This window comes from Chlorocebus sabaeus, chromosome 24 (genome assembly GCF_047675955.1).
Source record: "Chlorocebus sabaeus isolate Y175 chromosome 24, mChlSab1.0.hap1, whole genome shotgun sequence".
Taxonomy (NCBI): Eukaryota; Metazoa; Chordata; class Mammalia; order Primates; family Cercopithecidae; genus Chlorocebus; species Chlorocebus sabaeus.
Window position 1 is genome coordinate 42,992,584 of NC_132927.1, and position 27,487 is coordinate 43,020,070.

A 27,487-nucleotide genomic window follows, 5' to 3' on the forward strand; every position below is an offset into this window, starting at 1 on the left:
GAAGTCTGTTTATGTTTATCTTTTCTTTCTCAATATATAGGAAAAAGTAATTCATGGGCCATCCGAAGGGAGTGTGGTAGGTTGTTCTATAGCTTTTTGCAGTAGTATATTTGTATGTAATGAAGTGCATTTTTAAATTGTACTCGTAATTTTTAATTGCTCCTTGGAAATTCCTGAATATTTAGGAAGACCAGCCTGACCAACAAGGCAAAATCCTGCCTCTACTAAAAATACAAAAAATTAGCTGGCTGTGGTGGTGGGCACCTGTAATCCCAGCTATTTGGGAGGCTGAGGCACAAGAATTGCTTGAACCTGGGAGGCAGAGGTTGCAATGAGCCAAGATCATGCCATAACACTCCAGCCTGGGCGACAGAGCGAGACTCCATTTAAAAAAAAAAAAAATTTTTTTTGAAAGTTATTTAAACTGATTTTATGTGCATCATTTATTTATAACAATTTTGTAATATTTTACAATTATATCTCTCATTAGATACTCAGAATAACCCTATGATCTCATAGGGGAGATATAATCGTCCCATTGTTTTTACGAGGGGCCTGATGACCAGAGGTTAAAATGTGTGTACACAGTCACTGTACAAATATGTCATATAATTATCATTTGAAACCACATCTTCTGTTCTTTGATACAATGCTTTTCCCATTGCTCCAGGTTACTTCTCATATGATTTGAAAACCAATCAACCAATAACAACTTTACCTATGATTAGAACCCCATCATTTAAAGAGTTATAATTTAGTCACGAAAGATTAAAAAGAATTCAACAGCAACAACAACAAAAAAAACTGGATTAAAATTGGGCAAGGACTTGAATACACATTTATATTATACAAAGAAGATACACAATGGCCAACAAGTATTTGAAAAGATGCTCAACATCTCTAATCATTAGGCAAATGCAAATCAAAACCACGGGGAGATATTACCTCACACACATAAGAATGGCTGCTGTAAAAAAAGAAAACAAGAAGAATCCTGAAATAACAAATGTTTGTGAGGATATATAGAAATTGGAACTTTGGGTATTGTTGGTGGGGATGTAAAATGGTACATCTATCATGAAAAATAGTATAATTGTTCCTCAAAAAGTTAAAAATAGAATTTATGATTGTACAATTCCAAGAATTGAAGGTAGGGTCTCAAAGAGATACTGATATGCCCATGTTCATAGCAGCATTATTCAGAATAGCCAAAAGGTGGAAAGAATGAATAAATAAAACAATATATATATAAAATAGATAAAACAATATAATATATTAATAGATAAAATATATAATATATTGATAATATATATCTTAGATAAGATATATATTAATAGATAAAATAATATATATCTTGAGGGCCTTATTCTAAATGAAATAAGCCAGCCAGAAGAAGACAAATATTGTATAATTCTACTTACATGAAATATTTATTATTGTCAGTTCATAAGAACAGGAAGTAGAATGGTGGTTGCCAGGAGTTCAGTGGCGGAGGAAATGGGGAGTTGTTGTTTAATGGGTACAGAGTTTCAGTTTTACAAGACGGTGTTTGGTCGCACAACAGGGTAATTGTATTTAACAGTACCAAACTGTATTCTTAAGAGGGATTAAGGTGGTGAATCTTATTTTGTGTGTATTTTACCACAATTATTTTTTAAATTTTATTTTTACAGAGACACAGTCTCACTGTCACCCAGACTGGAGTGCAGTGACTCTATCATGTCTCACTGTAGCCTTGACCTCCCGGGCTGAAGTAATCCTCCTTCCTCAGCCTCCCAAGCAACTGGGACCACAGGCACATGCTACCATATCTGGCTTTATTTTATTTTTTATTTTTTTTATTTTATTTTTTTTAGTATTTTCTTTTAAATCAGGATCTCAGTATGTTGCCCAGGCTGGTCTTGAATTCTTGGTCTCAGTCATCTTCCTGCCTTGGCCCCCCAAAGTTCTAGGATTACAGGCATAAGCCAACCACACCCAGCCAAATGTTTTCTAATTTTAAAAATAAAATAAATTGTATAGGTAGAATTAAAAATACATAAATCAGATCATGCCAACCCTTTAAAGCCATCTAGTGTGCTTGAGATAAAATTTTAAATCCTTTTAAAAAAGATTTAATTAAATGCCCACATGATTCTCACAGTTAGATATGCTTCTTTCATTGTATTAAGGACGTATAAATTTTATAAGACTAAATATCAGTGAGATGTTTATTATCGAATATATAGCAACTCAAAATAAAGTAGTCCCTCCTTTTCTGCAAGGGATAGGTTCCAAGAACCCTAGACGATCCCTGAAATCAGAGATGTTACTGAACCCTGTATATATCTTGTTTTTTCATTTATATGCATACCTATGATGAAGTTTAACTTATAAGTTAGGCATAGTATGAGATTAACAATAACAAATAATAAAATAGAATAATTATAACAATATAAGTTATGTGAATGTGTTCTCTGTCACCCTCTTTCATCACATTCTATTGTACTCTACTCACCTAGTTTTGGACCTCAGTTGACCATAAGTAACTGAAACTCTGTAAAGAGAAACCACAGATAAGGGAGACTACTGTATTTTGTGAAATATGTATGTGCATATTAAATGGAAAATAAATGTTTTAAAAATATTCAAATATTAAAACAGATTGCTGGACTCGTTTAAAGATCCACTCGCAAAGGCAATCAACTTGCAAATTCAAAGTAAGTTGCTATTACCTGTATTTTCTCAGTTATACCACAGTGGAGCTATTCATAATGTGGTATCAGAAAGCTAGGAATCACAGTTGGATATTATCTATATAAATCAGTTGATTTTTGAGTCAAATAACTGAAGTGTGTTTTGGAGATAAGTTTTATGATTGGAATTGGAAATGACTGAATTTTGTGGAGCAAAGTTTTTAACTATGTTCACTCAGAGATTTTCTGTAGTGCTTTAACTCTGGTTTACTACTATGCCCAGTGGGGTAGACTTTTTTAAAAAAGACACATATTCAGAAATGAATTTTATTTATAAAGATTACAATATTTCCTCTTGAAAATATGAAATAATGTTAGTCACAAAAGCCCTGAATATTACTGTAAGTCACTGTACATGTATTAGTCCTTATGGATTTCTTTGCACTAGTAAAAATATAATTATACATTTTATTTATATAATGTCTTTGTGCTGCTATAAGAAGTATAATACCACCAGTGGTAATTTACAGTCAGATGCTGCATATTTCAATCAGTGATGGACCACATATACAAAGGTAGTTGTAGAAGATTATAATACAGTATATTTACTGTGTTTTCTATGTTTAGATAGGTATTTAGCACTGTGTTACAGTTGCCTACAGTAACATCTTCTATAGGTTTGTAGCCTGGGATCACTAGGCTACTGTATAGCCTAGGTGTGTAGTAGTCTATACTATTTAGATTTGTGTAAGAATAGACTGTGATGATCGCACAATGATGAAATCACCTAATGTTGTATTTCTGAGAACATATTCTGAGAACATTGTTAAGCAATGCATGACTGTGTAAGAAACACTCAATAAATAATACATGGTAGAAGGTGATTAAATACCAAAATAAATGAAAACCATCAAAATGAGCTTAAAAACAAAGTATCATAATTTTAGTTACTCATTACATGAAAATGCTTTAGTTGTTGCCTGTTCCCTAACAGGTAAGTTAATGTTCACCTGAAGAGACTCAGGAGAAATCCCCAATACTGAGACAAACACGGAGATTGAGGGATAACTGTTCCGATTCAGAGGGTTTTGTTTGATCTTATCCCTAAACTTTACAATGAAAATATATTTGGTAATACAGTTAATATAAAAATCAGGGTTGGCTGGGTGTGGTGGCTCACGCCTGTAATTCTAGCACTTTGGGAGGCCAAGGCCGGCGGATTACCTGAGTTTAGGAGTTCGAGACCAGCCTGGGCAACATGGTGAAACCCTTTCTCTACTAAAATACAAAAGAAATTAGTGGGGCATGGCAGCGTGCGTCTGTGGTCCCAGCTACTCGGGAGGCTGAGGCAGGAGAATCGCTTGAACCTGGGAGGTGGAGGTTGCAGTGAGCCGAGATTGCACCACTGCACCCCAGCCTAGGCAACGGAGTGAGACTCTGTCTCTCAAAAAAAAAAAAAAAAAAAAAAAAAAAAGGCAGGGGTCCCCAACCGCCAGACCACGGACCAGTAGCAGTCTGTGACCTGTGAGAACTGGGCTGCACAGCAAGAGGTGAGTGGCAGATGAGCAAGTGAAGCTTCCTCTGTATTTACAGCCACTCCCCATTGCTCACATTAGCACCTGAGCCCTGCCTTCTGTTAGATCAGCAGCAGCATTAGATTCTCACTGGGGCGTGAACCCTATCGTGAACTGCACATATGAGAGATCTAGGTTGAGCACTCCTTATGAGAATATAATGCCTGATGATTTGAAGTGGAGCTGAGGCAATGATGCTTGCGCTGGGGAGCAGCTGCAAATACAGATTAACATTAGCAGAGAGGTTTGACTGCACAGAGACCATAATAAATCAATTACTTGCAGACTCATTTCAAAACCCAATCAGTGAGTGAGAGTTAACAGGCTGCATCTGACGTCAGGCTTTATAGTGGCAGGTGAGGTGATATACTTCAATTGTACAGCTGCATCTGGTGGTATACTTTAAGTCGGAATCCAACACTTATTTTAGTTCACGTGTGGCCTGCTTATTTTATTTACCACTTTCATCTGCTCCTCTTTCCTGCATTACACACTTGTCTCACTCACAGTTTTGGTAAACCCACAAGCTAACCCTACCCAAAACAATTAAAAGCCAAACATCACTGGAGAGCTTCTTTGAAGGGAGAAAGACCCAATGATGAGATAGCAGAAGACTCTAAGACTGCCAACAACAACAACAACAACAAAAAGCTGCATTTATTTATCTATCTATTTATTTATTCTCTTTTTTGCTTTTTTTAAAATTATACTTTAATTTCTAGGGTACATGTGCACAACATGCAGGTTTGTTACATATGTATACTTGTGCCATGTTGGTGTGCTGCACCCATCAACTCGTCAGCACCCATCAACTCGTAATTTACATCAGATATAACTCCCAATGCCATCCCTCCCCTTTCCCCCTCCCCATAATAGGCCCCAGTGTGTGATGTTCCCCTTCCCGAGTCCAAGTGATCTCATTGTTCAGTTTCCACCTATGAGTGAGAACATGTGGTGTTTGGTTTTCTGTTCTTGCGAGAGTTTGCTGAGAATGATGGTTTCCAGCTGCATCTGTGTCCCTACAAAGGACATGAACTCGTACTTTTTTATGGCTGCATAGTATTCCATGGTGTGTATGTGCCGCATTTTCTTAATCCAGTCTGTCACTGATGGACATTTGGGTTGATTCCAAGTCTTTGCTATTTTTTGGTTCCATATGAACTTTAAAGTAGTTTTTTCCAGTTCTGTGAAGAAAGTCAGTGGTAGCTTAATGGAGATGGCATTGAATCTATAAATTACCTTGGGCAGTATGGCCATTTTCACGATATTGATTCTTCCTATCCATGAGCATGGAATGTTCTTCCATTTGTTTGTGTCCTCTTTTATTTCATTGAGCAGTGGTTTGTAGTTCTCCTTGAAGAGGTCCTTTACATCCCTTGTAAGTTGGATTCCTAGGTATTTTATTCTCTTTGAAGCAATTGTGAATGGGAGTTCATTCATGATTTGGCTCTCTGTTTGTTGTCACTGGTGCATAAGAATGCTTGTGATTTTTGCACATTGATTTTGTATCCTGAGACTTTGCTGAAGTTGCTTGTCAGCTTAAGGAGATTTTGGGCTGAGCTGATGGGGTTTTCTAAATATACAATCATGTCATCTGCAAACAGGGACAATTTGACTTCTTCTTTTCCTAACTGAATACCCTTGATTTCTTTCTCTTGACTGATTGCCCTAACCAGAACTTCCAACACTATGTTGAATAGGAGTGGTGAGAGAGGGCATCCCTGTCTTGTGCCAGTTTTCAAAGGGAATGCTTCGAGTTTTTGCCCATTCAGTATGATATTGGCTCTGGGTTTGTCATAAATAGCTCTTATTATTTTGAGATACGATCCATCAATACCGAATACCAAACTTATTGAGAGTTTTTAGCATGAAGGGCTGTTGAATTTTGTCAGAGGCCTTTTCTGCATCTATTGAGATAATCATGTGGTTTTTGTCTTTGGTTCTGTTTATATGCTGGATTACGTTCATTGATTTGCGTATGTTGAACCAGCCTTGCATCCCAGGGATGAAGCCCACTTGGTCATGGTGGATAAGCTTTTTGATGTGCTGCTGGATTCGGTTTGCCACTATTTTACTGAGGATTTTTGCATCGATGTTCATCAGGGGTATTTGTCTAAAATTCTCTTTTTTTGTTGTGTCTCTGTCAGGCTTTGGTATCAGGATCATAGTGGCCTCATAAAATGAGTTAGGGAGGATTCCCTCTTTTTCTGTTGATTGGAATAGTTTCAGAAGGAATGGTACCAGCTCCTCCTTGTACCTCTGGTAGAATTCGGCTGTGAATCTGTCTGGTCCTGGACTTTTTTTGGTTGGTAGGCTATTAATTATTGTCTCAATTTCAGAGCCTGCTATTGGTCTATTCAGGGATTCAACTTCTTCCTGGTTTAGTCTTGGGAGAGTGTAAGTGTCCAGGAAATTATCCATTTCTTCTAGATTTTCTAGTTTATTTGCGTAGAGGTGTTTATAGTATTCTCTGATGGTAGTTTGTATTTCTGTGGGGTCGGTGGTGATATCCCCTTTATCATTTTTTATTGCATCTATTTGATTCTTCTCTCTTTTCTTCTTTATTAGTCTTGCTAGTGGTCTATCAATTTTGTTGATCTTTTCAAAAATCCAGCTCCTGGATTCATTGATTTTTTGGAGGGGTTTTTGTGTCTCTATCTCCTTCAGTTCTGCTCTGATCTTAGTTATTTCTTACCTTCTGCAAGCTTTTGAATGTGTTTGCTCTTGCTTCTCTAGTTCTTTTAATTGTGATGTTAAAGTGTCAATTTTAGATCTTTCCAGCTTTCTCTTGTGGGCATTTAGTGCTATAAGTTTCCCTCCACACACTGCTTTAAATGTGTCCCAGAGATTCTGGTATGTTGTGTCTTTATTCTCATTGGTTTCAAAGAACACGTTTATTTCTGCCTTCATTTCTTTATGTACCCAGTAGTCATTCAGGAGCAGGTTGTTCAGTTTCCATGTAGTTGAGCGATTCTAATTGAGGTTCTTAGTCCTGAGATCTAGTTTGATTGCACTGTGGTCTGAGAGACAGTTTGTTATAATTTCTGTTCTTTTACATTTGCTGAGGAGTGCTTTACTTCCTACTATGTGGTCAATTTTGGAATAAGTGCAATGTGGTGATGAGAAGAATGTATATTCTGTTGATTTGGGGTGGAGAGTTCTGTAGATGTCTATTAGGTCCGCTTGATGCAGAGTTGAGTTCAATTCCTGGATATCCTTGTTAACTTTCTGTCTCGTTGATCTGTGTAACGTTGACAGTGGGGTGTTGAAGTCTCCTGTTGTTATTGTATGGGAGTCTAAGTCTCTTTGTAAGTCTCTAAGGACTTGCTTTATGAATCTGGGTGCTCCTGTTTTGGTTGCATATATATTTAGGATAGTTAGCTCTTCCTATTGAATTGATTCCTTTACCATTATGTAATGACCTTCTTTGTCTCTTTTGATCTTTGATGGTTTAAAGTCTGTTTTATCAGAGGCTAGGATTGCAACCCCTGCTTTTTTTTTGTTTTCCATTTGCTTGGTAGATCTTCCTCCATCCCTTTATTTTGAGCCTATGTGTGTCTCTGTATGTGAGATGGGTCTCCTGAGCACAGCAAACTGATGGGTCTAGACTCTATCCAATTTGCCAGTCTGTGTCTTTTAATTGGGCCATTTAGTTCATTTACATTTAAGGTTAATATTGTTATGTGTGAACTTGATCCTGTCATTATGATATTAGCTGGTTATTTTGCTCATTAGTTGATGCAGTTTCTTCCTAGCATCGATGGACTTTACATTTTGGCATGTATTTGCAATGGCTGGTACCGGTTGTTCCTTTCCATATTCAGTGCTTCCTTCAGGAGCTCTTGTAGGGCAGGCCTGGTGGTGACAAAATTTCTAAGCATTTGCTTGTCTGTAAAGGATTTCATTTCTCCTTCACTTATGAAACTTAGTTTGGCTGGATATGAACTTCTGGGTTTAAAATTCTTTTCTTTCAGAATGTTGAATATTGGCCCCCACTCTCTTCTGGCTTAGAGAGTTTCTGCTGAGAGATCTGCTATTAGTCTGATGGGCTTCCCTTTGTGGGTAACCTTACCTTTCTCTCTGGCTCCCCTTAACAGTTTTTCTTTCATTTCAACTTTGGTGAATCTGACAATTATGTGTCTTGGAGTTGCTCTTCTCGAGGAGTATCTTTGTGGCATTCTCTGTATTTCTTGAATTTGAATGTAGGCCTGCCTTACTAGGTTGGGGAAGTTCTCCTGGATGATATTCTGAAGAGTGTTTTCCAACTTGGTTCCATTTTCCCCCTCACTTTCAGGCACCCCAGTCAGACGTAGATTTGGTCTTTTCACATAAACCCATACTTCTTGAAGGCTTTGTTCATTTCTTTTTCCTCTTCTTTCTTTAGACTTCTCTCTTCGTTTCATTCATTTGATCCTCATTCTCTGATAGTCTTTCTTCCAATTGATCGAGTCGGTTACTGAAGCTTGTGCATTTGTCACATATTTCTGGTATCTTGGTTTTTATCTCTTTCAGTTCGTTTATGGTCTTCTCTGCATTGATTATTCTGGTTATCCATTCTTCCATTTTTTTTCAAGATTTTTAGTTTCTTTGCGCTATGTACGTAATTCCTCCTTTAGCTCTGAGAAGTCTGATGGACTGAAGGCTCCTTCTCTCAAGTCATCAAAGTCATTCTCTGTCTAACTTTGATCTGTTGCTGGCGATGAACTGCGTTCCTTTGGAGGGGGAGAGGTGCTCTTATTTTTTTAATTTCCAGCTTTTCTGCCCTGCTTCTTCCCCATCTTTGTGGTTTTATCTGCCTTTGGTCTTTGATGATGGTGACATACTGATGGGGTTTTGGTGTGGGTGTCCTTCCTGTTTGTTAGTTTTCCTTCTATCTGTTGAAGATTGCTTGAGGTCCACTCCAGACCCTGTGTGCCTGGGTATCAGCAAGAGGCTGCAGAAGATAGAATATTGCTGAACAGTGAGTGTACCTGTCTTATTCTTGCTTTGGAAGCTTCGTCTCAGGGGTGTACCCCACCATGTGAGGTGTGGGGTGTCGGTCTGCACCTAGTGGGGGATGTCTCCCAGTTAGGCTACTCAGCGGTCAGGGACCCACTTGAGCAGGCAGTCTGTCTCTTCTCAGATCTCAGCCTCCGTGTTGGGAGATCGACTGCTCTCTTCAAAGCTGTGAGACAGGGTCGTTTGCATCTGCAGAGGTTTCTGCTGCTTTTTATTTAGCTGTGCCCTGTCGCCAGAGGTGGAGTCTACAGAGACAGGCAGGCCTCCTTGAGCTGCTGTGGGCTCCACCCAGTTCGAGCTTCCCAGCGGCTTTGTTTACCTACTTAAGCCTCAGCAATGGCGGGCGCCCCTCCCCCAGCCTTGCTGCTGCCTTGCAGTTAGTTTGCAGACTGCTAATTAGTAGTTAGTAATTAGTAATTAGGGAGGCTCCGTGGGTGGGGACCCTCCGGGCCAGGTATGGGATATAATCTCCTGGTGTGCCCTTTGCTAAGACCCTTGGTAAAGCACAGTATTGGGGTATGAGTTACTCGATTTTCCAGGTGTTGTGTGTCTTAGTTCCCCTGGCTAGGAAAAGGGATTCCCTTCCCCCTTGCGCTTCCCAGGTGAGGCGATGCCTCGCCCTGCTTCAGCTCTCGCTGGTCGGGCTGCAGCAGCTGACCAGCACCGATTGTCCGGCAGTCCCTAGTGAGATGAACCCGGTACCTCAGTTGAAAATGCAGAAATCACCCGTCTTCTGTGTAGCTTGCGCTGGGAGCTGGAGACTGGAGCTATTCCTATTCGGCCATCTTGCTCCGCCCTCCTCAAAAAGTTGCATATAAAAGAAAATACCAAGAGTCCTACATAAGTTACGGGTTCATTGCAATAGGTGATTCACATTCTCTGAGCCTTCTTTGTGTAATATGTAGTGACTGTCTGTCCAAAGCCTTGAAACCTTCAAAACTACTTCACCACATGGAGACTACATGCCCTGCATTAAAAGACAAGCCTTTGGAGTTTTTCAAAAGAAAAGAACATGAACATGAAGAACAGAAGCAATTACTAAAGGCCACTGTTTCATCAAATGTGTTTCCACTGAGACTATCATGCTCACTGGCTAACCGCATTGCTAAAGCTAAGAAGCCCTTTACATGAAGAGTTGATCCTGCCTGCTGCTAAGGACATATTTTATGAACTTTTAGGAGAAGCTGCAATTCAAAAGGTGTCGTATGTTCCTCTTTCAGCTAGCACTGTAACTAGATGAATCAGTGAGATAGGAGAGTACATGGAGGCACAACTGTTAGAGAGGATTAATGAATCACTATGGTATGCAATCCAGGTTGATGGGTCTACCAGTGTTGACAACAAAGGAACAATGCTTGTTTTTCTGTGATATATTTTTCAGGAGGATGTACATGAGGAAATGTTATGTGTGCTTTTGTTGCCAACCAACACCACAACTGCAGAACTATTCAAGTCTTTAAATGATTACATATCAGGAAAAGTGAATTGGTCGTTTTCTGTCAGCATATGCACAGATGGAGTAGCTACTATTATTTGACAGCTTTTTGGTTTCACTACTCGGGTCAAAGAGGTCGCTTCTGAATGTGAGTCTGCACACCCTGTTATCCATAGAGAAATGCTGGCTAGCCAAAAATGTCACCTGAACTTAACAGCATTTTACAGGATGTGATTAAAATTATCAACCACGTTAAAATACATGCCCTTAACTCACATCTGTTCATGCAGCTCTGTGAGGAGATGGACACAGAGCATCTTCTCTTATACACAGGAGTGAGATGGTTTTCTAAAGGTAGATCACTGGCTAGAGTTTGAGTTTCAAGAGCTGTTTCAGAGATTTCTTTTAGAACAACAGTTCTTTTCTTTTAGAAAAACAATCACTACTGGCAGCACATTTCAGTGACACAGAATGGGTCCCAAAACTTGCTTACTTGTGTGACCTATTCAACCTGCTCAGAGAACTCGATCTGCCACTTCAGGGGAGAACAGCAACTGTGTTCAAGTCAGCAGATAAAATGGCTCCATTCAAAACCAAACTGGAATTGTGGAGGTGATGAAGGAACATTGGTATTTCTGACATGTTTCAAACATTAGCAGAGATTTTGAGAGACTGAGCCAGGGCTGCCTTTCTCCCAGCTAGTGTATGATCACCTATCCTGGCTTTCAGAAGAGTTGAGTATTACCTCCAAACCACAAAAGACTCCCAAACTGGAAGGAATGGATTTGTGACCCATTCCTGAATAAGTCAGGTGAATTGCCTTTGTCCTTGCTCGAAGTGGATCCACTGCTTGACTTCACAAATTATGGTGGCCTTAAAAGTATGTTTGAGACAACTTCAAATCTCCATATGTTCTAGATTAAAGTCAAGGTCGAATATCTTGAGATTGCCACAAAAGCACTAAAAAGCCTGCTTCCATTTCCAACATCCTGTCTTTGTGAAGCAGGGTATCCTGCAGTGACTGCAACCAAAATGAGATTATGGAGCAGACTGAATATAAGCAACACACTTTGGGTGTCACTATCTCCCATCACCCCGAGATGTGACTATCTAGTTGCAGGAAAACAAGCTCAGGGCTCTCACTGATTCAACATTATGGTCAGTTGTATAATTATTTCATAATATATTACAATGTAATAATAGAAATAAAGTACATAATAAATACAATGTGCTTGAATCATCCTGAAACCACTCCCCCACCCCCGGTTCGTGGAAACATTGTCTTCCATGAAACTAGTCCCTGGTGCCCCAAAGGTTGGGGAATGCTGAAAAGTGAAATCCATCTTTCTTTGCATTCTTTCAAAAGAATGAATCTTTCAGAATATAGAGGGGGCCTATAATGGGATATATTCATTAACTCACTCAACAAATATTTATTAAACACCTATCACATGCCAGACATTGTGGTTGATACCAGGGAGAGAGAGTGATAAACAATATAGACATTTGCAAAATATTCACTTCATTCCCCTATTGATAAGCATTTATGTATCCTGTGTCAATATAGAAAAGGAGGAAAATTATTATTCAGTAATATTATAGAACTTAATGCAATTTAAACAAATGCATGTGTACAAATAAATGTGTATGTTTTATATATATTTGATATATCATATATATATAAAAAATATCATTCTATCTAACCTACCACATGTTCAGAATCTGCTGCAGAGATTTTTTCTGTGACACAACAAAGAAACATTAAATGCTTATGCTTCTTTTGTTTTTTGTGGGTTTTTTTCTGTTTTTAAACTAGGAATTTGGTTATCCTGAAAATTATGAATTTTGTTTTAATATTCTAACGCTATACCTTAATATTATTTGCCACATATTGACTGAGAGCTATTGAATCCTCATAGTGTAACGTTCTTGGCCTAACAGTCTGCATTTCCCAGGATGCCAGCAAAGCAATTAGGTGGGGCAATTGTGGTCATGCAGGGGCCTTGGGAGCGGTTGGCAGACAGAGGAGCATACAGATCAGACAGACTCCTGTTGTAATGCAGGAAAGGCAGCCCTCCTTTCTCCCATCCCAGCAGTCAGTAGGAGGTAGAGCCACTCGGAGCTATATGAAGAGCCTTTGGAAATGGGTGCCTGTGGTTATGTTTTGCTGCAGCTGCCCTATACTCACAACTTCCTGCATTCCATGCAAGCTTGACTTCTGCCTCTGCCTATTCTCTGGGCAGTTCTCCCTGTCAATTCAGCTGTCTGTGGGGGTCATGGGATCCCAGAGGTAGCTAGGATGCCAGTGTGTTTCTCTGCAGTTCCTTCACTCACACCTTTCTTAGGAACTGTTTAGGGCTGGGAGCTGGTCCTGATACTCAGCAATGTTATGCAGGGTTCCCAGCATCCTCCCTCTTCTACCTCAGTGTCAGTCATACCTTTCTATCAACTTTCAGTGTTTTCTTTAAAAAGAAAGTGTGATGGTTTACTGGATATTTTGTGTTCAGTGAAGTGGGAGAGGCACTTTCTGGCTGCATTTAGTCAGCCATCTTGTTCCATAGTCTTTTGAATTATCTTTCTAAATTTTATTTTCTGAATGTTTGTTCCTGGTATATAAAATTATAATTGATTTTTTAATTAAACTTTTTATTTTTAGATAGTTGTAGAATTACATGTAGTTAAAAGATTTTCTAAAGAGAGATCCTCTGTACCCTCTATCCAGTTTCATCAAATGATAATATTTTGCAAAACAGTACAGTGTCACAATCAGGAGTTTGACATTGACTCAGTGAAGATATAGGACATTTTCATCAACACAAGGATCCCTCATTTTGCCTGTTTGTAGAATACCCGCTTCCCTTTCCCCATCTCCCACCTGAACTCCTTGTAAACACGAATTTGTTCTCCATTTCTGTAATATTGTTACATCAAGAAACTTATGTAAGTGGAATCACACCACATGTAATCTTTTGGGCTTGTCTTTTTTCTGTCAGCATAATTATCTAGCTATTTATCCATGTTGTATATCAGGTGTTGGCCACATTGTATGACAGAGAAGTATTCCATGGTATGGATGTGCCACAGTCTGTTTAACATTCACTGATTAAGGGAAATCTAGGTTGCTCCCAATTTTGGGTAAATACAAAACTACTGTAACCCCATACAGGTTTTGGGTATTAACACAGTTTTCTTTTCTCTGGGATAAATGTCCAGGGGTGCAATAGCAGAGTTGACATGGTAATTGCCTATTTAATTTTTAAAATAACTGCTAAAATATATGCAGAATGTCTATAAAATTGTGCATTCCAACCAGCGAACTATGAGTGATCCAATTCTTTCCATCTTCACCAGCATTTTTAGTCACTATTTTAAAAAATGTAGCTATTGTTATAGATGTGTGATGATATCTCATTACCTTTTTCTGTTTGTTTTTGTTTTTTTGAGACAGTCTTGCTCTGTCACCCAGGCTGGAGTACAATGACGCGTGTGACTCAGCCTCCCAAGTAACTGGGATTATAGATGTGCACCACCATGCGCAGCTAAATTTTATGTTTTTAGTAGAGGTGAGGTTTCAGCATCTGTGGTCTCGAACCCCTGGCCTCAAGTGATCCGCCTGCCTCAGCCTCCCAAAGTGCTGGAATTACAGGTGTGAGCCACCGTGTCTGTTCTTACTATGGTTTTAATTTACATTTTCCTAATGCCTAAGATGTTGAATGTATTTTCCATCTGCAAATCCTGTTGAATGAAATGTCTCTTTATGCCTTTTTCTCATTTTCTTCTTTTTTTGTTGTTGTTGCGTTCGAGGGTTCTTTATATTTTCTGCATGCCAGTATTTTCTTGGATACATTGTTTACAAAATGTTCTTGTTACATAGCCTCTTTCACTTTCTTACCAGGGTTTTTCACACAGTGAAAGTTTTAAATTTTGATAAAGTACAGTTTATCTATACTTCCTTTTATGGATGGTGCTTTTTGTGTCAAGTATAAAAATTCCTTGTCTAGTGCTACTCCAGAAGATTTTCTCCTATTTTTCCTAGAACTTTTATAGTTTTACACTTCATATTTAAGTCCAGTGTCCATTTTGAGTTATTTTTTATGTAAGGCATGAGATAGGTCGAGGTTAATTTTTTTTGCCTATGGATATGCACTTGCTCCAGCACCATTTGTTGAGTTGCTTTTTTACTTATGTGTAAAATCAGTTAGGCATATTTGTGTGGGGTCTATTCCTGGCTTCTCTATTCTGTTTGACTGATTTATATGTTTATCTTTCTGGCTAATACCACACAGTCTTAATAATTATACCTGTATATGTCTTGAAATTGAGAAGACTGATGCCTCACACTTAATTCTTTTTCAAAATCGTTTTAGATATTTTAATTCCTTTGCCTTTCCACGTAAGTTGTAGAATAATATTGTCTACGTATACTAAAAATACTTACTGTGATTTTGATGGGTAACAAGCTAAGCTTTTGTTATTAATTTGGGGAGAATTAATATTTTTACAATGTTGAGTCTAACAATCTGTTAATTCTGTATGTTTATTTATTTATTAGATCTTTGATACCTTTCACCGACATTTTGTAGTTTTCAGCATGCAAGCCCTACACATGTTTTGTAGATGTACACCTACCTACCTATTTCATTTTCTGTTGAGCAATGATAAGTAGTGTTATATTTTAATTGAAAGATTCACGTCTCTATGGCTGATATGTAAAAATACAATTGATTTTCATATATCAATCTTGTATCCCGTGGCCTTGAAGAATTCCCTTATTAGTTCTAAAGAGTTTTTCCTAGGTTCCTTGGGATTTTCTATGTTGACAAATGTGCCATTGCAAATAGGGACAGTTTATCTCCTTCTTTCCAGTCTGTATGCTTCCTATTTCCTTTTATTGTCTTACTGCATTTGCTAAATATTATTTACTTCATTGAATAATAGTAGTGAAAGCATATATCTTTTTTTTGTTCCTGGTCTTTAGGGAAAGCTTTCAGTCTTTTTACCATTAAGAATTATGTTAGTAAATTTTTAAACAATGCTATTTTTTACCAAGTAGAGGAATTTTCTTTTTCTTCTCATCTTTTTTTATCATGAGTTGGTTGAATTTTGTGAAATGCTTTCCTGCTTTGATTCTATAATCACGTGATTGCGTGTCTTCAAACTGTTAAAATGGTGTTTTACATTGATTGATTTTCAAACATTGAACCATCCTTGCATATGTGGAATAAGCACCATTTAGTCATGATGTATAGTTATTTTTATATGTAATTCTGAGTTATTTTACCAATATTTTGTTAAGGATCTTTTGGATATATATTCACATAAGAAATATTTGTCTGTGGGTTTTGTTTTATTATACTTTCTTTGTTTGCTTTTTGCATCTGGGTAACATTCCTTTCATAATATTTGGATATTCTCTCCTTTTATTTTCTGATAGAGATGGTTTAGAATTGGTGTAAATTTTGCAAGTATTTGTTGGGATTTTCCAGTGAAAGAATTTTTGCCTAGACAGTTTTTGGAGGAGTTGTAAAATTACAAATTCAATTATCTTAATAGTTGTAGGTCTGTTCAAATTACCAATTTCACATTGGTGGTGAGTTTTGGTAGTCTGTTTTTCTTTTGAGGAATTGCCTGTGCCTCTTAGGTTAACAAACTGATGTGTGTAGAGTGGTTTGTAGTATTTCCTTACTATCCTTTTGATTCCTACAGAGTCTGTAGTGATATCTCTCCTGTTTCTTTCCTGATGTTGGAACAGGTGTACTTTATTTTATTGGGCTTTACATTTTGACTCTACTCAAAGATTGTGTTTTTTACATATCAAAAGTTTATAACAATCCTGCATCAAGCAAGTCTGTCAGTGCTATTTTTTTCAACAGCATGTTTTCATTTTGTCTCTGTGTCACATTTTGGTAATTCTTACAATGTTTTAAACTTTTTAATAATTACTGTGTCTGTGATGGTGATCTCTGATCAGTGATGTTTGATGTTACTCATACAATTGTTTTGGCCTACCATGAACCACATCCATAGAAGATGTTGAAGTTAATCAATACATGTTGTGTGTCCTCTGTTTGTTCCACTTAATGACCATTTCCCATCTCTTTCTCTCTCTATGGGTTTTCTTTTTCACTGAGACACATCAATACTGAAATTAGGCCAAATGTTTGCCCTACAGTGTCCTCTAAGTGTTCAAGTGAAACGAAGAGCTGCATATCTCTCACTTTAAGTGAAAAGCTAGAAATGAGCAAATTTAATGAGAAAGGCATGTCACAAGCCAAAACAGGTCAAAAGCTAGGCCTCTTGCAACAAACAGTTAGCCAAGGTGTGAATGGAAACTAAACGTTTTTGAAAACAGGTAAAAGTACTGTTTCAGATAACACATGAATGATAAAAAAGTGAAACAGCTTAATTGCCAATAAAGAGATAATTTTAGCAGTCTGGCTAGACTGGACTAGCCACAAAATTTTGTTAAGTCAAAACCTAATCCAGAGCAAGGCCTGAATTCTCTTCAGTCCTACAAAGGCTAAATGAGGTACAGAAGTTACACAAGAAAAGCTGGAAGCTAGCACAGGTTGCTTCCTGAGGTTTGAGGAAATAAGTCCTCTCTATAACATAAAGTACAAGGTAAAGCTGCAAGTGGTGATTTAAAAGTTGCAGCAAGCCATCCATAATCTAGCTAAAATCACTGATGAATCTTCATTGGCTGCACTCAACAACAGGTTATCAGTATAGATGAAATAACCTTCTGTTGGAAGAAGATGCCATCTAGGACTGTCATAGCTAGAGATAAGATGTCAATGCCTGGCTTCAAAGCTTCAAAGGGCAGGCTGACTCATGAGTTAGTGGCTAATGCAGCTGGTAACTTTAAATTGAAGCCATTGCTCATTTACCATTTTGTAAATCATAGGTACCTCAAGAATTATGCTCAATGTACTCTTCCGATGCTCTATAAATGAAACAACAAAGCTAAATCACAATACATCTGTTTACAGCACGATTTACTAAATATTTTAAGTCCACTGTTGAGACCTACTGCTCAGAAAAATAGATTAAAAAAATACTACTGCTCACTGATAGTGAGCCAAGAGCTCTGATGAAAATGTACAAAGAGAATAATGTTGTTATCATGGCTGCTAACACAGCATCCATTCTGCAACCTATGGATTAAGGAGTAATTTTGAGTTTCAAGTCTTACTATTTAAGAAATACATTTTGTCAGGCTGTAGCTGCCATAATAGATAGGGGTTGCCATGATAGACCTGGGCAAAGTAATTTGAAAACATTTTGGAAAGGACTTACCATTCTAGATGCCATTCAGAACATTCATGATTCATGGAGGGAGTTCAAAATATCAGCATTAATAAAACTTTAGAAGTTGATTTGACCCTTTATGGATCAGTTTGAGGGGTTTATGACTTCAGTGGTGGAAAGTAGTGGCAGATGTGGTAAAAATAGCAAGAGAACTAGAATTAGAAGGAGAGCCTGAAGATGTGACTGAATTGCTGCAATCTCATGATAAAGTATTCACAGATGAGGAAGTTTTTCTTATGAATAATCAAAGAAAGGGGTTTCTTGAGGTGGAATCTACTCCTGGTGAAGATGCTGTAAACATTATTAGAATGACAATGAAGGATTTAGAATATGACACAAACTTACTTGATAAAACAGTGGCAGGATCTGTGAGGACTGACTCTTCCAATTTTGAAAAAATTCTACTGTGAATAAAATGCTGTTAAATAGAATTGCATGCTATAGAGAAATATTTTGTCAAAGGAAGAGTCAACCTGTGGGGCAACTTCACTGTTGTCTTTCTGTTGCAACCACCACCATGGTGAGTCAGCAGCTATCAGCATCAAAGTAGGACTCTCTGCTAACAAAAACTTTACATCTCAATGAAGGTTTAAATGGTCATTAGCATTTTTCGCAATAAGATCTTTTAAAATTAAGGTATGTACATTTTAAAAACATAATTCTATTGCACATTTAATAGGCTGTAGTATAGCATAAACATAACTTTATATATGCACTGGAAAACTGAAAAGTTGTGTGACTGACTTTGTTGCAATATTCACTGTATTGTGGTGGCCTGGTACTGAACCTGCAATATCTCCAAGGTGTGCCTGTAATTTGTTTCTTTCTATTTTTCTCTTTGTCAGGCTTGTTAGAGGCAGGTTTTTTTTGTTTTGTTTTTTAAGATCCAGATCTTTGTTTCATTGTTTTATTATTTTGCTGTTTTTAATGTTATTGATTTGTGCTCCTTATTATTTTCTTCTTTCTGCTTTATTTAGTTTTGTTATGCTTGTCAGTTTCTAGGTTTTGTGCTTATATTATTGATTTGAGACTTTTACTATTTTCAAGAAAATGCACTTATTGCTATATTGTCCGTATAGCACTACTTTTCCTTTATTCTAAAAATTTTGATATGTCTTATTTTCATATGTTTTTCAGTTTAGAGAGTGTGTGTGTTTGAATGCATTTAATCTCTCTTGAGATGTCCTTTTTGTTTCATGGATTACTTAGAAGTCTTTTGTTTAGATTTGAAATCTTTGCCTTGTCTGGTATGTTTCTGTTGTTTCCATTCTGGTCAAATAATATATTTGAGTATTATTTCAATCATTTTAAAATCATTGATTTTTATTTTAAGGTACAGAACATGGTCTATCTTGGAATAAGTTGTGCAGGCATGTATTTGCTGGTTTTGGCTGGAGTGTTCTTTAAATGTCAGCTATGTCCTGGTGGTTGATATTGTTGAGTTCTTTTGTATCTTTGTTGATTATATGTCTAGTTCTTTCTAACTTTGTGAGGCTTGTTGATGTCTCCAACTATGTTTATGGCCTTTCTTTCATTTTTTCAGTTATATCAGTTTTGCATCACATATTTTGCAGCTTTGTTGTTTGGTATATACACCTTTACGATTGTTTTGTCTTCCTGATGGATTAATTTTTTTATCATTATGTATTGTGCCTGTTTGTCTCTGGTAATTTCCTTTCTTTTGAAGCCTACTTTACCTGATGTTAATACAGCCACTCCTGCTTTCTTATGTCTACTTGGTAGATCTTTTTCCATCTTTTTATAGTCAACATTCTTGTATCTTTATATTTTTAGTAAGTTTCAGATGGAAAGCATATTTTTGGGTCTGCCTTTAAATTCACTCTGGTAATCTCTGTCTTTTAGTTGGTGTATTTATACCATTTACATTATGTAATTAATTATCTGTAGGAGCTTAAGTCTCCCACTTTATTTCTTGTATTTTGTTTGTTCTCACTTGTTTTTCTTTTTCCTTTTTCCTTTCTTCTTGGGAGTTATTTGAATCTTTTTAGGAGTTTCATTTTTATTTATAAATATTTTAAATGATATCTCTTTTCTAGTGATTGTTTAATGGTTACTCTAGTGTGTGTGTGTGTGTGTATAAAATTTTATCAACTTTATCAATTCATGTGAAGTGTAGGAAACTTAAAATTTATATCTCGGCCGGACGCGGTGGCTCAAGCCTGTAATCCCAGCACTTTGGGAGGCCGAGACGGGTGGATCACGAGGTCAGAAGATCGAGACCATCCTGGCTAACACGGTGAAATCCCGTCTCTACTAAAAAATACAAAAAACTAGCCGGGCGAGGTGGCGGGCGCCTGTAGTCCCAGCTACTTGGGAGGCTGAGGCAGGAGAATGGCGTAAACCCAGGAGGCGGAGCTTGCAGTGAACTGAGATCGCGTCACTGTACTCCAGCCTGGGCGGCAGAGCGAGACTCCATCTGAAAAAAAAAAAAAAAATTATATCTCATTACCCTCTCAATACAATTGCCTGAAATATTTCTTGTACGTACATATAGACTCACATTAGATAGTGAGTCTGTGAGAGTCTATAATACAATTGCCTGAAATATTTTTGTACATACATATAGACTCACATTAGTGTAACAATTTTTGCTTCAGCATTCAAACATAAAAACCCAAGATGAGAATTTTGTCTGTTGTATTTGCCCATATATTTGCCTACCATTATAGTTTTTTCTTCCTAATGTTCCAAGACTTCTTATTTTTTTGTTTACTTTATGTTTAGAGATCTTTCATTAACCATTATATTAGGGTAGGTATGCTGGCAAAAAGTTTTCTTAGTTTTTCTTCATCAAAGAATGTCTTAATTTTTTCTTCATGTCTGAAGAGTATTTTTACTGGATATACGATGTGGGTTCACAGTTCTTTTATTTAAGTACTTCAAAAAGTACTTCCAACGGGGCACCAAGATGGCCAACTAAAAGCAGCTATGGTGTGTGACTCTTACAGAGAGGAACAAAAGGGGCTAGTAAATGCAGCACCTTTAAATGAAACATCCAGGTACTTGTACTGGGACTGATCAGGTAAACAACTCAACCCACAGAGAATGGAGAAGAACAAGGTAGGACAACAACTTACCTGGGAACAACATGAATGCAAGAGAACCTACCCCTGCCCAGGGAAGCATGAGTGAATACGTGACCCTGGGAAACCATGCCCCTCCCATGGATCTTTGCAAGTCTGGTCAGGAGATCCTCTTGTGAATCCATTCCAGCAGGGCCTTCGGTCTGACATGCAGAACTGTGTATAGTATCAACAGAAAAACTGCTCAGGCATGCATGGAGACCCAGGAACTTTACATACTCTGGCTCTAGTATCCCTGACAAAGGTGATTGCAACTCAGGAAGGGAGGGAGCTTGGACATCCATATTTACCCCTAGGAAGGGATCTGAATCCAGGGGGCTAAGCAGCATTGGTGTGTAGGCCCCATTTCCACAGCTCCTCACAGGATGAGACCCACTGGCTTGGAATTTCAGCCAGCCCCCAGCAACAGAGTCGCACCTACCTGGAACAAAACAGAGTTCCTGGGGGGAGGGGCAGACTGCCATCTTTGCTGCTTGGATAACTCAACCATTCCAGCCTGTGGGCTTAGGCAAGTCCAAACCGACCGGGCATGGAAGGGATCCCCTAGCACAGCAAAGCTGCTCTACTAAAATGTGGCCAGACTACTTCTTTAAGAGGGACTCTCAATCCGAATCCTCATCTTTGGTGGGACCTCCCAACTGACAGTTTGGATTTCTCCTTGGGACTGAGTGACCAGGGGGAGGAACAGGCTACCATCTCTGCTATATGAACAGCTCAACCTTTCCAGCCTGTGGGCTTTGGAGAGTCCAAACCGACCAGGGCAGAAGGGATCCCCCAGCACAACACAGCTGCTCTAACACAACATGGCCAACTACTTCTTTAAGCAGGACCCTGATCCATTCTTCATCTCTGGGCAGGACCTCCCGACTGGACCCTCCAGCCACCCTCATTTGTATTCTCTGGCTCACAGTGTTTTGATTTCACCCTGGGACTGAGTTCCCAGGAGGCGGGTGGGGGCCGCCATTGTTGCTGTTTGGGCACCTCAGCATTCTATCCTGGGGGCTTTGGAGAGCCCAAGCCCACCAGGGCAGAAGCAGTACCCCAGCACAGCACAGCTGCTCTATGAAACCGTGGCCATCCTGCTTCCTTAAGCAGTCCCTGATCTGTTCCTCCTTACAGGGCAGGACTTCCCAGCTGTGGCCTCCAGTCACTCCCATGGATGTTCTGTGGCTAAAAGGTTTGAAAACTTCCTGGGACAGAGCTCCTAGAGGGAGGAGTGAGCTGTCATTTTTGCTATCTCAGCAACTTCCCTAACTTACAGACTTTGGAGAGCCCAAGCTAACTAGGGACAGAAGTGGTACACCCACACAGCACAGCTGCTTTGTAAAAGTATGGCTAGACTGCTTCTTTAAGCAGATCCCCGATCCCATTCTTCCTGACTGGGTGAGACCTCCCAACGAGTGTCTTCAGTCACCACCTACAGATGTGTTTGGGTCAGCAACCAGGTCTGTACCCCTCTGGAACAGAGCTCCCAGAGGAAGGGGCAGGCTGCCATCTTTTCAGTTTTGCAGCCTTCACTGGTGATACCCTCAGGTATTGGAAAACCTAAGGCAACTAGAGACTGGAGCAGATGCCCAGCAAACCACAGCAGCCCTATGGAAAAGTGGCCAGACTGTAAAAGGAAAAAAAAAAAAAAAAAAAAAAATCCAAAGATTAGCCTCAAAGAATGAAGGTAGATGAGCACACAAAGATGAGAAAGAATCTGCACAAGAACGCTGAAAACTTAAAAAGCCACAGTGCCCTCTTCTGTCCAAATGACCACATAATCTCTCCAGCAAGGGTTTGGAACTGGGCAGAGGCTGAGATGGCCGAAATGACGGAAGCAGACTTCGGAATATAGATAAAATTGATGTTCATTTTGCTACAGGCGCACCTTCTAACTCAACGCAGGAAGCTAAAAATCATGATAAAACATTTCAGCAACTGATAGCCAGTATGGAGAATAACATAACCAACCTGATAGATCTGAAAAAAAACAATAGAAGAAGTTCATAATGTAATTTCAAGTATTAATAGCAGAATAGACCAAGTGGAGGAAAGAATCCCAGAGCTTGAAGACTGTCTTTCTGAAATAAGACAGGCATACAGGAATAGAGAAAAAAATGAAAAAGAATGGACAAAACCTCTGAGAAATATGAAATTATGTAAAGAGACTGAATATGTGACTGATTGGTATACCTGAAAGAGATGAGAAAAATGGAACCAACTTGGAAAATATATTTCAGGATATCTTCCATGAGGACTTCCCCAACCTAGCTAGACAGACCAACATTCAATTTCAGGAAATGGGACAACTCCTGTAAATATTCCACAAGAAGATCATCCCCAAGACACATAATTATCAGATTCTCCAAGGTCAAAGTGAAAGAAAAAACGTTAAGGACAGCCAGAGAGAAAGGCCAGGCAACCAACAAAGGGAAGACCATCTGACTAACAGCAGACCTCTCAGTGGAAACCCTACATGTCAGAAGAGATTGGGGGCCAGTATTCAACATGTTGAAAAAAGAAATTCCGACCCAGAATTTCATATCTGGTCAATCTAAGCTTCATGAGCAAAGGAGAAATAAGATACTTTCCAGACAAGCAAGTGATGAGGAAATTTGTTACCACCACACCTGCTTCTGAAAGAAGCACTAAATATGAAAAGTAAAAATTGTTATTAGGTACTACAAAAGCACACTGGAGTACACATACCAGTGACACTATAAAGTAATTATGGTGGTGGCGCCCAAGATGGCCGAATAGGAACAGCTCCAGCCTCCAGCTCCCAGCGTGAGCAACACAGAAGACGGGTGATTTCTGCATTTTCAACTGAGGTACCGGGTTCATCTCACTGGGGCGTGTTGGATAGTTGATACTGGTCTGCGGGTGCAGCCCGACCAGAGAGAGCTGAAGCAGGGCGAGGCATTGCCTCACCTGGGAAGCAAAAGGGGGAAGGGAATTCCTCTTCCTAGCCAAGGGAAATTGAGACACACAACACCTGGAAAATTGGGTAACTCACACCCTAATACTGCGCTTTACCAAGGGTCTTAGCAAACGGCACATCAGGAGATTATATCCCACACCTGGCCCGGAGAGTCCCATGCCTACGGAGCCTCCCTCATTGCTAGCACAGCAGTCGGAGATCTAACTGCAAGGTGTCAGCAAGGCTAACAGACCTACAGCTGAGGGTCCTGACTATTAGAAGGAAAACTAACAAACAGAAAGGACACCCACACCTAAATCCCATCAGTATGTCACCATCATCAAAGACCAAAGGCAGATAAAACCCCAAAGATGGGGAAAAAGCAGTGCAGAAAAGCTGGAAATTCAAAAAGCAGAGTGCATCTCCCCCTCCAAAGGAACGCAGCTCATCACTAGCAACGGGACAAATCAGGATGGAGAGTGACTTTGACGACTTGAGAGAACAAGGTTTCAGTTGATCAGACTTCTCAGAACTAAAGGAGGAACTACGTAACCAGTGCAAAGAAACGAAAAACCTTGAAAAAAGAAAGAATGAATGGATAACTAGAATAATCAATGCAGAGAAGACCTTAACAGAACTGATAGAGATGAAAACCATGACACGAGAACTACATGACAAATGCACAAGCTTCAGTAACTGACTCGATCAACTGGAAGAAAGAGTATCAGTGATTGAAGATCAAATGAATGAAATGAAGCAAGAAGAGAAATGTAGAGAAAAAAGAGTAAAAAAAATGAACAAAGCCTCCAAGAACTATGGGATTATGTGAAAAGACCAAATCTACGTCTGACTGGGGTGCCTGAAAGTGAGGGGGAAAACGGAACCAAGTTGGAAAACATTCTGCAGTATATCATCCAGGAGAATTTCCCCAACCTAGTAAGGCAGGCCTACATTCAAATTCAAGAAATACAGAGAACGCCACAAAGATACTCCTCGAGAAGAGCAACTCCAAGACACATAGTTGTCAGATTCACCAAAGTTGAAATGAAGGAAAATGTTAAGGGCAGCCAGAGAGAAAGGTTGGGTTACCCACAAAGTCTGATTGGAAGCCCATCAGACTGATTGGAAGCCCATCAGACTAACAGCAGATCTCTCAGCAGAAACTCTCTAAGCCAGAAGAGAGTGGGGGCCAATATTCAACATTCTGAAAGAAAAGAATTTTAAACCCAGAAGTTCATATCCAGCCAAACTAAGTTTCATAAGTGAAGGAGAAATGAAATCCTTTACAGACAAGCAAATGCTTAGAAATTTTGTCACCACCAGGCCTGCCCTACAAGAGCTCCTGAAGGAAGCACTGAATATGGAAAGGAACAACCGGTACCAGCCATTGCAAATACATGCCAAAATGTAAAGTCCATCGATGCTAGGAAGAAACTGCATCAACTAATGAGCAAAATAACCAGCTAATATCATAATGACAGGATCAAGTTCACACATAACAATATTAACCTTAAATGTAAATGAACTAAATGGCCCAATTAAAAGACACAGACTGGCAAATTGGATAGAGTCTAGACCCATCAGTTTGCTGTGCTCAGGAGACCCATCTCACATACAGAGACACACATAGGCTCAAAATAAAGGGATGGAGGAAGATCTACCAAGCAAATGGAAAACAAAAAAAAAGCAGGGGTTGCAATCCTAGCCTCTGATAAAACAGACTTTAAACCATCAAAGATCAAAAGAGACAAAGAAGGTCATTACATAATGGTAAAGGAATCAATTCAATAGGAAGAGCTAACTATCCTAAATATATATGCAACCAAAACAGGAGCACCCAGATTCATAAAGCAAGTCCTTAGAGACTTACAAAGAGACTTAGACTCCCATACAATAACAACAGGAGACTTCAACACCCCACTGTCAACGTTACACAGATCAACGAGACAGAAAGTTAACAAGGATATCCAGGAATTGAACTCAACTCTGCATCAAGCGGACCTAATAGACATCTACAGAACTCTCCACCCCAAATCAACAGAATATACATTCTTCTCATCACCACATTGCACTTATTCCAAAATTGACCACATAGTAGGAAGTAAAGCACTCCTCAGCAAATGTAAAAGAACAGAAATTATAACAAACTGTCTCTCAGACCACAGTGCAATCAAACTAGATCTCAGGACTAAGAACCTCAATTAGAATCGCTCAACTACATGGAAACTGAACAACCTGCTCCTGAATGACTACTGGGTACATAAAGAAATGAAGGCAGAAATAAACGTGTTCTTTGAAACCAATGAGAATAAAGACACAACATACCAGAATCTCTGGGACACATTTAAAGCAGTGTGTGGAGGGAAACTTATAGCACTAAATGCCCACAAGAGAAAGCTGGAAAGATCTAAAATTGACACTTTAACATCACAATTAAAAGAACTAGAGAAGCAAGAGCAAACACATTCAAAAGCTTGCAGAAGGTAAGAAATAACTAAGATCAGAGCAGAACTGAAGGAGATAGAGACACAAAAACCCCTCCAAAAAATCAATGAATCCAGGAGCTGGATTTTTGAAAAGATCAACAAAATTGATAGACCACTAGCAAGACTAATAAAGAAGAAAAGAGAGAAGAATCAAATAGATGCAATAAAAAATGATAAAGGGGATATCACCACCGACCCCACAGAAATACAAACTACCATCAGAGAATACTATAAACACCTCTACGCAAATAAACTAGAAAATCTAGAAGAAATGGATAATTTCCTGGACACTTACACTCTCCCAAGACTAAACCAGGAAGAAGTTGAATCCCTGAATAGACCAATAGCAGGCTCTGAAATTGAGACAATAATTAATAGCCTACCAACCAAAAAAAGTCCAGGACCAGACAGATTCACAGCCGAATTCTACCAGAGGTACAAGGAGGAGCTGGTACCATTCCTTCTGAAACTATTCCAATCAACAGAAAAAGAGGGAATCCTCCCTAACTCATTTTATGAGGCCACTATGATCCTGATACCAAAGCCTGACAGAGACACAACAAAAAAAGAGAATTTTAGACAAATACCCCTGATGAACATCGATGCAAAAATCCTCAGTAAAATAGTGGCAAACCGAATCCAGCAGCACATCAAAAAGCTTATCCACCATGACCAAGTGGGCTTCATCCCTGGGATGCAAGGCTGGTTCAACATACGCAAATCAATGAACGTAATCCAGCATATAAACAGAACCAAAGACAAAAACCACATGATTATCTCAATAGATGCAGAAAAGGCCTCTGACAAAATTCAACAGCCCTTCATGCTAAAAACTCTCAATAAGTTTGGTATTCGGTATTGATGGATCGTATCTCAAAATAATAAGAGCTATTTATGACAAACCCAGAGCCAATATCATACTGAATGGGCAAAAACTCGAAGCATTCCCTTTGAAAACTGGCACAAGACAGGGATGCCCTCTCTCACCACTCCTATTCAACA

At 38.8% G+C, this 27,487-nt stretch overlaps 1 protein-coding gene across 3 annotated transcripts in view; it reads left to right on the plus strand.

The window, feature by feature from the left end:
- GPHN (gephyrin) overlaps positions 1-27,487 on the plus strand; it is a 740,280-nt gene that overhangs the window by 142,486 nt on the left and 570,307 nt on the right. The window lies entirely within an intron of this gene.